This window comes from Amyelois transitella, chromosome 25, assembly GCF_032362555.1.
Source record: "Amyelois transitella isolate CPQ chromosome 25, ilAmyTran1.1, whole genome shotgun sequence".
NCBI lineage: Eukaryota > Metazoa > Arthropoda > Insecta > Lepidoptera > Pyralidae > Amyelois > Amyelois transitella.
The window spans coordinates 1087215-1101028 of NC_083528.1; the positions used below are offsets into that span (position 1 = coordinate 1087215).

The 13814-nt window shown below is 34.5% G+C and overlaps 1 protein-coding gene across 7 annotated transcripts in view; it reads right to left on the bottom strand.

Annotated features, from left to right (window-relative positions):
- The window catches only part of LOC106142776 (transcription factor EB), a 93058-nt gene that overhangs the window by 62937 nt on the left and 16307 nt on the right, over nt 1–13814 (bottom strand). The window contains exon 1 of one of the 7 annotated variants that reach the window (XM_013344674.2): nt 4790–4924. The exons of 3 other annotated variants lie outside the window; for them this stretch is intronic. The gene's annotated coding sequence lies outside the window, so the exon portion shown is untranslated. Of the gene's footprint in view, nt 1–4789; nt 4925–13814 lie in introns of those variants that run through there. 3 more of the 7 variants (XM_013344669.2, XM_060951597.1, XM_013344672.2) reach the window with 3 other exon arrangements.

Genomic DNA, 13814 nt, shown 5'->3' on the forward strand with positions numbered 1-13814 from the left:
TGCAAAATTATATAGAAACTTGCAACCAAAAAATAAATACTTCCTTTATTATTATTTTTTTATTCTTGATATGTCATTAGGTAATGCCTTAATTACCAAGAATCAAAGTACGTTGGGAATACCCCAGTGAATGATTTAAGACTATGAAAATCCAAGGTTCATTTTGTTTTTATATAATGGTTCATTCAATATTACGAATGTCGATCTAATGACTTTTAGTAATGACGTAAATATACAAAGTCCAACTTTGTTTGTAAACAGTTCGACGAAAATTATAGCGGGTTTATTTTATTTACTGTGAAATTTTTGATCTTCGAAGCTACAACAGGTAAATTTATAACTATAAGATTTCTCTCAAGGAAAAGATATATTTAATTTTTTTACAAGCAAAGGTTTGCAATGATAAGAGAGATCGTAACGTAGCATACACACATAATAACCAGACATTCGTTAATTAAATAATATATTTTTCAAAATAATAAATCATTTTTGGCCAATGTAGGTGAGCTATAATGCCAAAGACACACAGACACGTCAAACTTATAATCCTCCTCTTTATCCGTCGGGGGTAAAAACAGGAAGAATATAGCCTTAGACAAACCTATTTAGCGAACAGAACGACCCTTACCCCAGCAGTGAGACAAGGAAAATTGAAAAATATCTTCCAAGCACTTACGACTAAGCAAACAAAACATTTTATTTTAATAAACATACATACATATAGTCACGTCTATATCCCTTGCGGGGTAGACAGAGCCAGCATTTTTGAAAAGACTGAATGGCCACGTTCAGCTACTTGGCTTCAAATAGTGACATGTTGCTAGGCCATCGCCTAAAAAAGCATGCCAAGTTTGTAAGCCTATACCATACTACTAACATTTTAATAAATTTCACGGTATTTCTATAATTCCTCCGCGCTAAGGCCAAGTCCTTTCAATAACAAGCCATGACCATGTTTGGCCTCGGCATGCATATTGCATATGCACCATGTGGCTGCCACGCTCCATTTCACGTATGTAGTACAAACACGTTCCATTACACACACACGTGATATATGTAAATAAATAAAGAGAAAAAAGGAAAAAAAAATCGTGACTACATACATACATACATAAAATCTTCTTTCCCGGAGGGGTAGGCAGAGACTACCTCTTTCCACTTGCCACGTTCCCTGCATACTTCCTTTGCTTCATCCACATTCATAACTCCTTTCATGCAAGCTCGGCGGTTTCGGGTACTCTTGTCCTGACCCTTTACCAGGACGTCCTTAATTTGATCAAGATACGTTCGTCTAGTCGTGACTAAACGCGGGAATTTAGGCAAACCTTCTTTCAGTGCACCCCTAAGCCACATGAGTAACATGATAAATGTCAAATTTCTAGACCCAGCGGCTTGGGTTATGCGTTGTCTATCAGTCAATCAGTAACAGAAGTTTAATTATATGAACAGATTGGCATACAGCAATAAGTATCACAACAAATCAAATTGAAAGTAAAAGTACAGTTTGACATTTACGTTAACGAAGCGTAAATACTTAACTGAACCATGTTTATAGTCCCCCAGAATAGGTGGTGAGTAATACAAAATTTAAATGAAGCTAAAAAGATAAAAATCTATCTGTTGATTAAAATGCCTCTGATCAAGTGAGTATAGTATTACCGCCATAATTTCACTTAAAAAGAAACGCTGAACTTACTTTTTACGAGACCAACCGAAAGGTAAAAGCCCGAGACCTTTGGTAAAATGACTGGTCCAAAAACCAGTTTATTTTATAACAATCACTTAAGCAAGTATTGATTTATAGTTGAGCGAAAAAACCAGTTAAAACCGATTAACATAGCGTAATGATAAATGACCTCACCTGAAGACTAACCTTAACCTAAGCAAGTGATCTCAATCTTTTAAAAAAAATCCAGTTCAATTAACTTTTGTACGACTTTAGGCAAATGACCCATTATGAAATATACTTATTTGGTTTTTCCTTGATGTACATAAATATATTAAGTAATAAATAAATATACTTTAAAGAAGCCGAATAAAATAACTAAGTTCGTCTACGTGCTGATAATCTTTAAGTTAAACAATAATTTTAAGGCGTACCTCAGGGCATGGACTTCGGCCCTTTTGTTTATTTTGACGTTGTAATATCAATATTCTAAATCGGCTAAGCTGTATGCTTGCTCTATCAAATCATCCTACTGTCGTTAAATATTTAAACGTAAAAACATCGAAACGTCTTTACTTCTGTGAAGAGCAGCCATATGAGCTTAATGTGTAATTTTGGCGTTCCTTATCAAATTTACTCTAGTCAGTGTAGCATTAATGTCATACTGTTTGTATCATTTATTCAGTGCTTCCATCTAGAAATGTTTCTTTCATCGAAGATTTTATATCTAAGTAATTATTTTCGCCAAAATCTCAACGCTCTTAATAACATTAACAATACAAATTGGTTCCATGCTAAATCTATTTTTAAATACGTTACAATTCTTTTAAGATAATAAAGTAATTTAGTGTTTACATTTGCATCCTATTGTATATTTGCATGGTTAGTTGTAAGGTGACTTTGAATTACGTTATTTACGTCATGATTACCATGTGTGTCTGTCTGAGAGCATCTTTTTGGTATTTGTATTCTCTTGCATCTGTATCCTTAACAGTTTAATGTAATTGAACTTGATTCGTAATATTAGCTTGAATTGCGAAAGTGCCATTCGCAAATAGCTCTAATCCAATTTTTATTTTATTTCCCTCAATAATTTTAACTGATTTTATTAGACTCGCATTCCCAAACTTTGTGAGATTCATGTATGAAATTTCTAGGAATTAATGTTATTTGTTTTAATACGAATGATGTACAAATCATGCTGATATGATGATCACGTTTAAAAAAAGGTGAAAGAAGATAAATTATATTAAATACATTGCTACTTGTTCTACGACCTTCAGTAGATTTTGTCCGACGACGCGACGTTACGCTGCCAAGGATCAAGAATTACACAACTGTTATTTTCTATGTGTGTTGAAGCAATGAGATGTCTTCTCCTGGCGTTAATCTGGTTACATTATCAATTCTATGGAGCCTCACCAGAGTAATAAAATCAAGCAACAGCAGGGTAATGAAAGTTAAACAAGTAATAAAAACTGTAACACCAATAATATTTACGTTCTCAGACTTTTAAGTCTCTTTCTGGGCAATAACTTAAATTGTAACTTTTTAAATGTCAATGTAGTAACCACATTGTAAAATTAGAAAGTTTCGAAACGTATATTCAAAATACCCATATTTAAGGCTATTCGCCAAGACACCCCAATTTTAGACACAAAAAGTCTATTTTAGACTAAACTAATGGACTGCCTAAATAAGCATTTAGATAAATTGACTGTTACCTAAATAAAACTTATAAACATTTCTCCAGTCAGTAAAATTAACATAAGGATTTGTTTCATAACGGCTAATAAATTATTTGATCAGCTTTTAGCTTTATTAGCATTAAAAAAAAACAGTTGATTTCATTACAAAATACATTGGGATTGATGAAAATGTACATTAGGTTTTCAGAGTAACAGTAAGATAAAAAGATTAATGAAAGTCATCTCAATATTTCGGACTGTTAAGTGAAATATGTTTATTGGACTGGCTTTTATCTAGAGATCAACGAGAACACGCAGAAATTTTAGTCTCCAACCCTGCAGGAGCTTATAAAGGATTTTCAAAGAGCCAACAGTCACCAAAAGACTGAAAGGCCATGGTCAGCAATTGAGATTCAAATAGTGACAGGTTAAACAACTTATCAATCATTGAGTAAAAATAATCAAAATGCCTGGAGTTGACGGCGCTAAGAACTAATTATGTCTCCCCGAAGATCATTCATTCCCAGAACAGCATAGAATTCACCACAGTCGGGATAATAATTTATTGTCCGCGTTTGCTATATGGCACAGCGTTGGCGCTATTAAATAGCTAATTTAGCTCGTTATATTGGTTAAACGAAGGACGTACAGACTCAATGTGAAGTTTGTAAACAGTTATATATACTTTTACATTCGGATTAACTGTACCAATATTTGGTTTATGAAAAATGTCCACTGATATCAGGACATTAGCTTGCATTTTATCTTTGATGGATTTAACTGTGTTTATTTAGTGTCATAAGTGCAATAACAATATATGATATAAATAAAATAGAAATCTTATTCTAATTTGATAACCACAGCGATGAATCGACTTGATCAATATACGCATGATAAGAAAAGAAATAGTCCAAAATAGTTTTTATATATACAGCATCGTTGCTAAGCAGGATTCATTCAAAACATACCTATTTATTATAATAAGATGATGTGCAAACACTTAATCCTTAGCAGGAAGTTGTTAAGCAAATTGTCCGAAAAACCAAACTTGCCAGTAAATTTTCAACTTCACGCGTAACAAGGTAAAATAACTCAAGCTCTAAAGAATGCTGTGACCGATCAATTCGATGTGGAATATTTACGTCATAATTATTCCATGAATTACTACACAATAGCTTCAAATATATCAACGTAACATCATATTCTTCAAGAGCATTTGCCTTGTTACAAGAACCAATAATATAACTGATTGGAACAGCTTCACTATCGCAGCGTTTGTTATCAACCATAGCTCGTATCTCGTCGTAATAGAAGATACATTTACTGCTAATCAGTGGTAATAGTTTGATGGGCGACTCATTGCAATCAGAACTATTAAGAACACTCGAAAAAATTGAGTGTTACAATCAAAATAAACAAAATGGACTCTGCATACCACTGATAAATATTTTACGATCCAACAATCCGAAACTGCCACAACACAACACAGTGGACACTACTGGATTATTTACTCACAAAACCACGTGGCTTGTGAAATTTTATGCGCGAGGCACGTCTGCGCTTGGCGGCGTTTGGAATGACACTAAATTAACGCAGCCTGACGATCGTTGACGGTCGCAGGCGCAAGATGCAGGTAATGAAAATGCAACGATGAATCCTAGCAAGGGAAAGCGTCGATAAGGAAAACTGGGTCGAATGGCAGACGAGTGTGATTGCGATTTCAATTAAGACAATTGAGACGACATTCATAATAGTTCGATGTTTGTTTAATAAGTCTGTTATATTTTTAGATCATTTCTATAATGAAAAAAATAATTTGGTAAACAATATCATAAGTTACTGTAATCTAGTGAAAAGCAATTTGGTGAGATGCGTTGAAAATTTTGAGAAACAATTATACATAAACGCTTACACATCTGGACTTGAATTTTCCTTAAATTTCTATGACTAAGTCCCATAAACAGGACAATTTTTTTGCAAAAACAAGCCGTAAATAGACATCCTTCAAGCCATCCCACGATTTTACGAGTATCACATCCTCACTCGCGGTTTAAGTTTGAACCCCATTTAGTGATTGTCTCAATTGGTGTAAGTAGATGCGCGTGCGCCTGGCAGCCATTGATCTGTGGCGACGACCCTAGATCTCTGGACTGGTCGCAAGATTTTGTAACGGTTTGTATTGTACACTAGTTTCTGTGTAGTGTATTAGTGATTACATTACATTTTTGAAAATAAACGTCGATCTTTCTGCCATGTGACCTCTTGTAGGCGATGGGCTAGCAACCTGTTACTATTTAAATCTCAATTCCATTATAAAGCCATACATACTGCTGAACATTGCCTCTCAGTATTTTTCAAGGCTCTGTCCTCCCTGCAAGAGATATAGACGTGACTATATGTATGCTTCTGCCGTTTTAACAAAAATTGGGAACAATAACATATTATTATGAATCAGAATCTTTGTATGATCTTATCAGTGTTTCAATTATCAATGGGTCAATTAGCAATGAACGTATTTGAATACTAGCTGTGCCCGCAACTTCGTCCGCGTGGAATAGTTATTTGGGCATTATTGAAGCCCACAAGGATGAATAATTTTCCCCGTTTTTTTTTCCACATTTTCCATTATTTCATTGCTCCTTATAGTTGCAGCGTGATGTTATTTAGCCTAAAGCCTTCCTCAATAAATGGTCTATTCAACGCAAAAAGAATTTTTCAATTCGAACCAGCAGTTCCAGAGATTAGCGCGTTCAAACAAACAAACAAACTCTTCAGCTTTATATATTAGTATTAGTAGTATAAGTATAGATTGAAATTAAATTAATCAGTACTGCTATCAGTATTCCCAATATTATTCAGGTTCCTGTTGCTTTATCTTATTTAGAGGTAAATATTGTAAATATCGCTAATTTATGTTATTTTTGGATGACTTATTGGTTCACTGTGAATATATTTATTTATTTATACTTTAGTACAACAGGCGGTTTTATGCTAATAGCATTATCTACCAGTCTACCATTGGGTTAAGCAGAGAACCTTCGTGTGTATAACAAACATACTAACTATAAAAATGTAGTAATTTTTACTCAGAATAAAGGGCATTCATTCACATTCAATCCGATTTATCGCGGATAACCAAACTAAAAATGAATAATAATAATTGATCGTTAACTCACGTTTTTAGCAATAAACCGTTTATATACTCGTAATAATTAACATACATACATACTTATAATCCAATGCGGGGTAAACAGTGGCAAGCGTCTTAAAAATATTGATTGGCTACTTCCATCTGTTTGGCTAAATGATAGAATTTAGATTCAAATAGCGACAGCTTGCTGGCCCATTGCCTTAAACAAGAATCCCAAGTTAATAAGCCTATCCCTTAGTCGCCTTTTACGACATACGTTGCAACGAGATAGAGTGATCCTATTCTATTTTTATTGGTGCCGGGAACCACACGTCACCTAGATAACACTTAATAAATGGTATTTTCTAACAATAAAATGCGTACTACATAAAAATTAAAATATATTTGAAGTAAGATAACGTATCTAAAGTCCTAGTAGAATATTCCGCACGGACATACCGTTAAGGTTTTTAAACAGTTTTGGTAAAATTTACATATTATCGGGAGTCCAACGTACATACTAGTATAATCACGTCTATATCCCCGGCGATGCAGACAAAGCCAACAGTCATCAAAAAACTGAAAGGCCACGCTCAACGCTTCGCTTAATGACACTCGTAGAATTGAAATTCAAATAGTGATAAGTTGCTAACCCATCGCATAAAAGAGGAATCCCTAGTATACAAGCCTATCCCTTTTACGACATCCATGGCAAAGAGATGAAGTGAGCCTATTTTTTTTTCTATTGTTGCCAGGAACCACACGGCACAAATTCTCGATAAATGTTATTTCGTCGAACATGCTATGTCATAGTGATCTTGGATATGGTTGATAAAATATACAAGTATAGATTTAGTAGGATTTGGAAACTACGTCCAGATTATTGATAATCATTGACCATTGATCCGCTTGATTATATACATACGTATGTATGTTATCAATGGGATTGTGGCAAGTGGAAACATGTAGTGTCTGCCTACCCCTCCGGGGAAAAGGCGTGATTTCATATATGTATGTATGTATGTGTCGATCGATTATTATGTGTCACACTCATAATACTATATTAGTCAACGGTTCATACTCATTACAATTCATATTAAATATAAAAAAGAATAGGACCACTCCATCTCTCTCCCATGGATGTCGTAAAAGGCGACTAAGGGGTAGGCTTATATACTTGGGATTCTTCTTTTAGGCGATAGGCTAGCAACCTGTCACTATTTGAATCTCAATTCTATCTTAAAGCAAAATAGCTGAACGTGGCCTATCAGTTTTCAAGACTGTTGGCTCTGTCTACCCCGCAAGGGATATAGACGTGATTATATGTATGTATGTACAATTCATATTGTAAAACAGTACTAGTCAAAATTCATGATGTAACCTATGGTTTACAGTACGTAGTCCGTCTCAGTTATGTGTGAATTGGTTTTGTAAAGACTGTCGAGATTAAGATGTTGTGGTGTAGTTTATTTTCAAGGTCAGGAAAATAATATTGTTGTACCAGCCGACACGTGATTTCGATTTGTGGTTGACAAATCAAATATCAAGTATGATTTCCTCTATATATCTATACTAATATTATAAAGCTGAAGAGTTTGATTGTTTGTTTGAACGCGCTAATCTCAGGAACTACTGGTACGAATTGAAAAATTCTTTTTGCGTTGAATAGACCATTTATCGAGGAAGGCTTTAGGCTATTCATTATCACGCTGCAACTATTAGGAGCGAAGAAATAATGGAAAATGTGATAAAAACGTGGAAAATTATTCCTCCTTGAGGGCTTCAATGATGCCCAAAATAACTATTCCACGCGGACGAAGTCGCGGGCACAGCTAGTGTATGTATATGTTGATAGCTGGATAGATTCTACGTAGTGATCCGTTTACGAGTGTATTGATCTTATTTCACCTGGCTTTTAGTCCCGGTTGCATCCTCACCATTCTGGAGAAGAGCCCGGGGTATGCCTTTGACCGTGGACTCTGGATTGGGCGAGGCAGGTTTTTACATGAAGCGACTCCCGTCTAAGCGAAGAAACATCATGGTTACTCGTTTTATATACGAATTTGCCAAACAATTATTATTATAGAATTAATTATTAATATTTATATTGATTTTCGTTTATAGTTTATTTAAGTTGAAGATAAAAAAAATATTTGGTCGTAATTAATGTTAACAGTTCATGGAGGTTTCTCCATAAATATTAAGATGATATAAACCCATCTAATCAATTCTACCATCAAGCCAAAAAGCTGAACATGGCCTATTAGTCTTTCCAAGACTGCTGACTGGCTCTGACTACCCCGCAAGGGATATAGACGTGACCATATACATTTATGTATTCATTATTTCAAAATGTTTACTAGAGCCAAATTTAAGGAAAATCTCACAACACAACTAAATGAACAAGTATTTTAAACTGTTTCACAATAACATTACACATCGCATAAACTTGAGTTGTCAAATCCCTGATGATGATAAGGAGATAAGGCAAAAAGGAGAAGGCGGCGTTTTTTCAACACAAAATGTTAAGAGATTTGATAAAACTTGAATGAAACCTATCCATAAACATATAAATAAATAAATATATACGGGACAAATTACACAGATTGAGTTAGCCTCGAAGTAAGTTCGAAACTTGTGTTACGAGATACTAACTCAACGATACTATATTTTATAATAAATATGTATATAGATAAACATCCAAGACCCAGGCCAATCAGAGAAAGTTCGTAAATATACTTCGATGGTCCAATAATAATAAACTCCAGGATTTAAGTTTATATTTAATTCCATTTCTTTTAACTCCATCACTTTCCCGAAAGAGACTGCCTCTTCAGCCAAACGTTTTCTTCCCCCTTTTTCCGCTCCACCCCTGCGCTACATTGGGTTGCCCTTTCTTAAAATAACTACTACCATTTTGCTTGAATTTACAAATTCCTACTAAATTATTGTTTTTAAAAAATGAATAATATTGCAAGAGATTAACTGGCAACATTAGTATGTGAATAAATTGACATCATTCACTTTTACAAATAACGAAATAAATTTATAAGGCTGATCTGACTGTAAAAGTGGGACAGGGCCTGCCTCGTCGAACTTTCAAGGACCAAATTTCGAATGTCTTGAAAAAGGGAGATGTTAGGGGAGTACCCGTAATCGTCGAATATGCATGAAAAGAGTAATGAGTGTGGAGGAAGCGGGTGAGGTCGGTAAGGATCGTAGCAAGTGGAAATCCATAGTCTCTGTCTACCTCAATGGGAAACAGGCGTGATGGTATGTATGTATGTATTCACTTATACCACGGTCAGTGATTAGGTCATCAACGCCCTAAAATGTAACATTATGACTGATGCATGATAATTGAGAACTACCCAATGATTCATTTTTGTATTAATTGCATTTGGTTCATAATAAAATATTTATTACCAATATAACAACATCGATAATGATAAAACAAAAAGGCTAATTTACTTAGGATTCTTCTCTTAGGCGATGGGCTAGCAACCTGTCACTAATTGAATCTCAATTCCATCATTAAGCCATACAGCTGAACGTGGCCTTTCAGTATTTTCAAAACTTTTTGCTCTGTGTACCCTGCAAAGAACGAAGACGTGATTAAATGTATTTTATGTATGAATAGGAATGTAGATTAGTCAATCAAGGAAAACCCTAATAAAATTAGGACTCTTCTGTTAGGCGATGGAATAGCGGTCTATTGATGTTTGAATCTCAATTTATGGCTCGATACAATACGTGTTCGAGATTGTTGGCTCTGTCTACCCCGTAAGGGATAAAGATTTATATATATTTCCGATGAAAAGAAAATAGATGATGGTACCTGTAAATAACCATAAACAAACACTGCTTTAATATACATCAAATATTTAATTAATATTTTCCATCGTGTAAACGAAAATGCCCCGATTACCAACATGACTAATATAAAGTTTACCACAAAAGATGCCGATGTAAATTTAAATGTTCTGCAAGATTTACATCGAAATCTTGCGTCTGCGCAACATCACGCCAGATCGAAAGCAGGCAGAGGTGGCCTCTATCCTCGTATCGATTTTATTAAGAAGTAGACAAAATACTCGTATCTATATTATTTTTCACAGGAAAATTTTATTGAAAAGATGAATGCAGAATTTATACATGTACACTAATGATTTGATGACATTCACAAATAATTTAAACATGATTGTAATGTATGTATTTTGCAGTATGCATGTGCACTTGCAGTTTGTAACCGCTTCTTCGGCACTGACGCTTTGGAGGCGGCAGTAAACTTTCAAGTTATTTATTTTAGTTCAAACAAACCAACTCACAACAACACAAGTTTGTTGTGAAACCAAAAGATATGACAATTATTAAGTGATATGAATACATACATACATACACATAATCACGTCTATATCCCTTGCGGGGTAGACAGAGCCAACAGTATTGAAAGGACTGATAAGCCACATCGAGTTTATTTGGCTTCATGATAGAATTGAGATTCAAATAGCGACAGGTTGCTAGCCCGTCGCCTAAAAGAATAATCCCAAGTTTATAAGCTTAGTCGCCTTTTACGACATCCATGGGAACGAGATGAGAGTGGTCCTATTCTTTTTTTATTGGTGCCGGAAACCAAGCAGCATTAAGTGATATGAAATATCCCACAATACTTAATGAATATTTTTTTTGTATTTGAATTATGTATGTACAACGGGCGAAGCCGTGGCCGCTAGTAAATAATACAATGAGTGACAACGAAAAACAACGTTAATGTAAAAAGCATTTGATTTAGACCATAAGATGGAGTTATTGACAGATGACGATCATTCTGTGAGATAAACTTATGGTAGATTGGTATAGGTTTATGTACTATGTGCGTGAATTATATCTGAGAAATAAATTGTTATTAAATGGCAGCCTACATCAATTTACTTTCATTAAGAGCATATTTATTGAATACAATTGTTTGATCAACATTGCAATTGCAGTTAAGTATGCATTACTCAGTTTCTTTTAATCTTCAATTCAATATAACCTATCATGTCTTTCAACTGTTTTATTAAAATTATTCACTGACTTTCACTTACATAGGTGCCTAAATTCGAAAGAGCACATCGAATTCAAATCGAATCGATATTGTTTACTCGAACATCGATCATCCAAAACAATGTAACTGGCGCACCAAACAACAATACACATTACTACGTTGCAATTTCTAATCCACAAATTCACCACAATGCTTTGTAATTAGAAATCTTTTGCCACAACACCTTTTAAAAACAAAACACTATGAACATCTCCAAATTCAAATAGAACACCTTTGCCGCGAAACAGTTTAAAAACAAAACACTGGGAACACCGGGCGCGGAAAATTCGAATTCCGAACGCCGCCATATTAGCTGCGATTATTGTTTATGGTTTTTTATTCAAATTTAACTGTTATTGATGATTGTGTGGACGGCAGAGCACACGCGCGACAACGATCTAACTGCGTGCATTCTAAAATAGAAAACCTAATTGGAAGAGTCTCGCCAGACGGCCAGACTGTTAGGGTTGCTAAATTTAATGCTTGTATCCGTGAAGATTTATCTCCACGATCAGCCTCAAGGTACCATCGCGTAAGCCCTAAATATACCACTGTTTTACGTGAAACACCTCCTATTTTCTAGGGATCTGGCGCCTGTGTCAAGCATATAAATACACATTGTAAGTACGTATTAAAAAGATTTCTATTTTGGTAAAGTGATGAGAGAAATATTACATGCAATGACAGAATTGAGATGATTAATGTACTCGTACAACTGCACAGTAGTAAATGCATAGTCTGTTGCTGTATAATGGATCTTCGAAGTGGACTGAAGCACTCTGCTATTTTGTATCTGTCTTTTACTAAAATTTCAAAGATTTTCTTAAATTTTCTAACAAGCAAATCAAATTTTAGAGACATTTTCTTTCTCATAGTCCCTAACTGTTAACTTTTACATTATATTGATATTTTTTTCCACAAAACCTAGCCACGAGGCCCTCAAAGCATAGAACAGTGGTCAAGGTAAAGGCCTAGTCATAAAAATAAAAAATGATTGAAGGAAAATATAATAATGTCAATTTGGCTAGTCTCCCACTTATTTCTGGTAACGCCACTGACGAAATAATCATTCGACAATGAAATGAGCAGTTTGGGGACACGTTTAAATTTTGACAAGAATCAAAATATTTCGATTCAATATGCCAGAGAGAATAAGAAGAATTTGATGAATAATGAAGGAATTCAGTGAAAATCGGTCCTTGGCCAACAGTAATGGCAAAACAACAACATAAATAAACCCTCCAATCATTTTCCGCTACCTTTAGCACACTTGCTTTAAATCCTACATTATAGAAGTAGCTAGACTATAGAATAAGACAAGACTGTTGTAACACACCATTTGCAGCCATAACAATTATCTATCTCCTTGAATAAACAAACAAAAAAGAACGAAGATATTATTTTATTTTATAAGAAACTGAAAATGTGAAAAAAAAAACGTGGAAAATTATTCATCATTGATCATTGAAGCCCAATGATGCCCAAAATATTTTTTCTACGCGGACGTAGTCGCGGGCACAGATAGTGTGGAATAATTCTTTAATTAAGTTCTTTAATATTTTAACACTGCACGAAAGATTGCAATTTACTTACGTTTGAATTGTACTGGATTTATAAATGCTTTTGTCTGTATTTGCAGTCTGATCAGGTACAAACAATGACTGTTTGTTTATAGGCGTATAAACAAAACTGGGACGCTGAATTTGGCATGATCAACTGAGCAGTCGATATCAGATGTCGATCTATAATGTGTTTTATTTTGATGCTATTTATAATTGCCTCAGAGTTCATTAGTCCGTTCATTTGTTTGTCTTTTATGCATCACCTTATTACATTAATATTTTTTTTGTAATCCCTTTAAACTAGAATTTCATTGAATTTGTAACCCGATATATGTTTCGTTTCAGTTACGATAGATAATCACTCAATTGTTTGATATGAAAGGTGGATGAACCCGTATGTTCTATGGCCATCGTTGCTTTTAAAATTCACCTGGCCGTGAGACACATTGGAAACTTATACCAGGCCTTGCATGATCGATCAAATCATTAACTTTACCTAAGCAGCCAAATTATAATTTTTCAAAATTTGACAAATAACCGTTTCCAAAGTTTGATGTGACGAAAATATATAGAATCTGGCTCTCTGATTCTCTGTAGATTAGCACGAAGGCAAGGCCAGAGTTTATTATTATAATAGAAACTCTATGCGGTATAATATCAAAGGACCGCTTACCATGTTAAT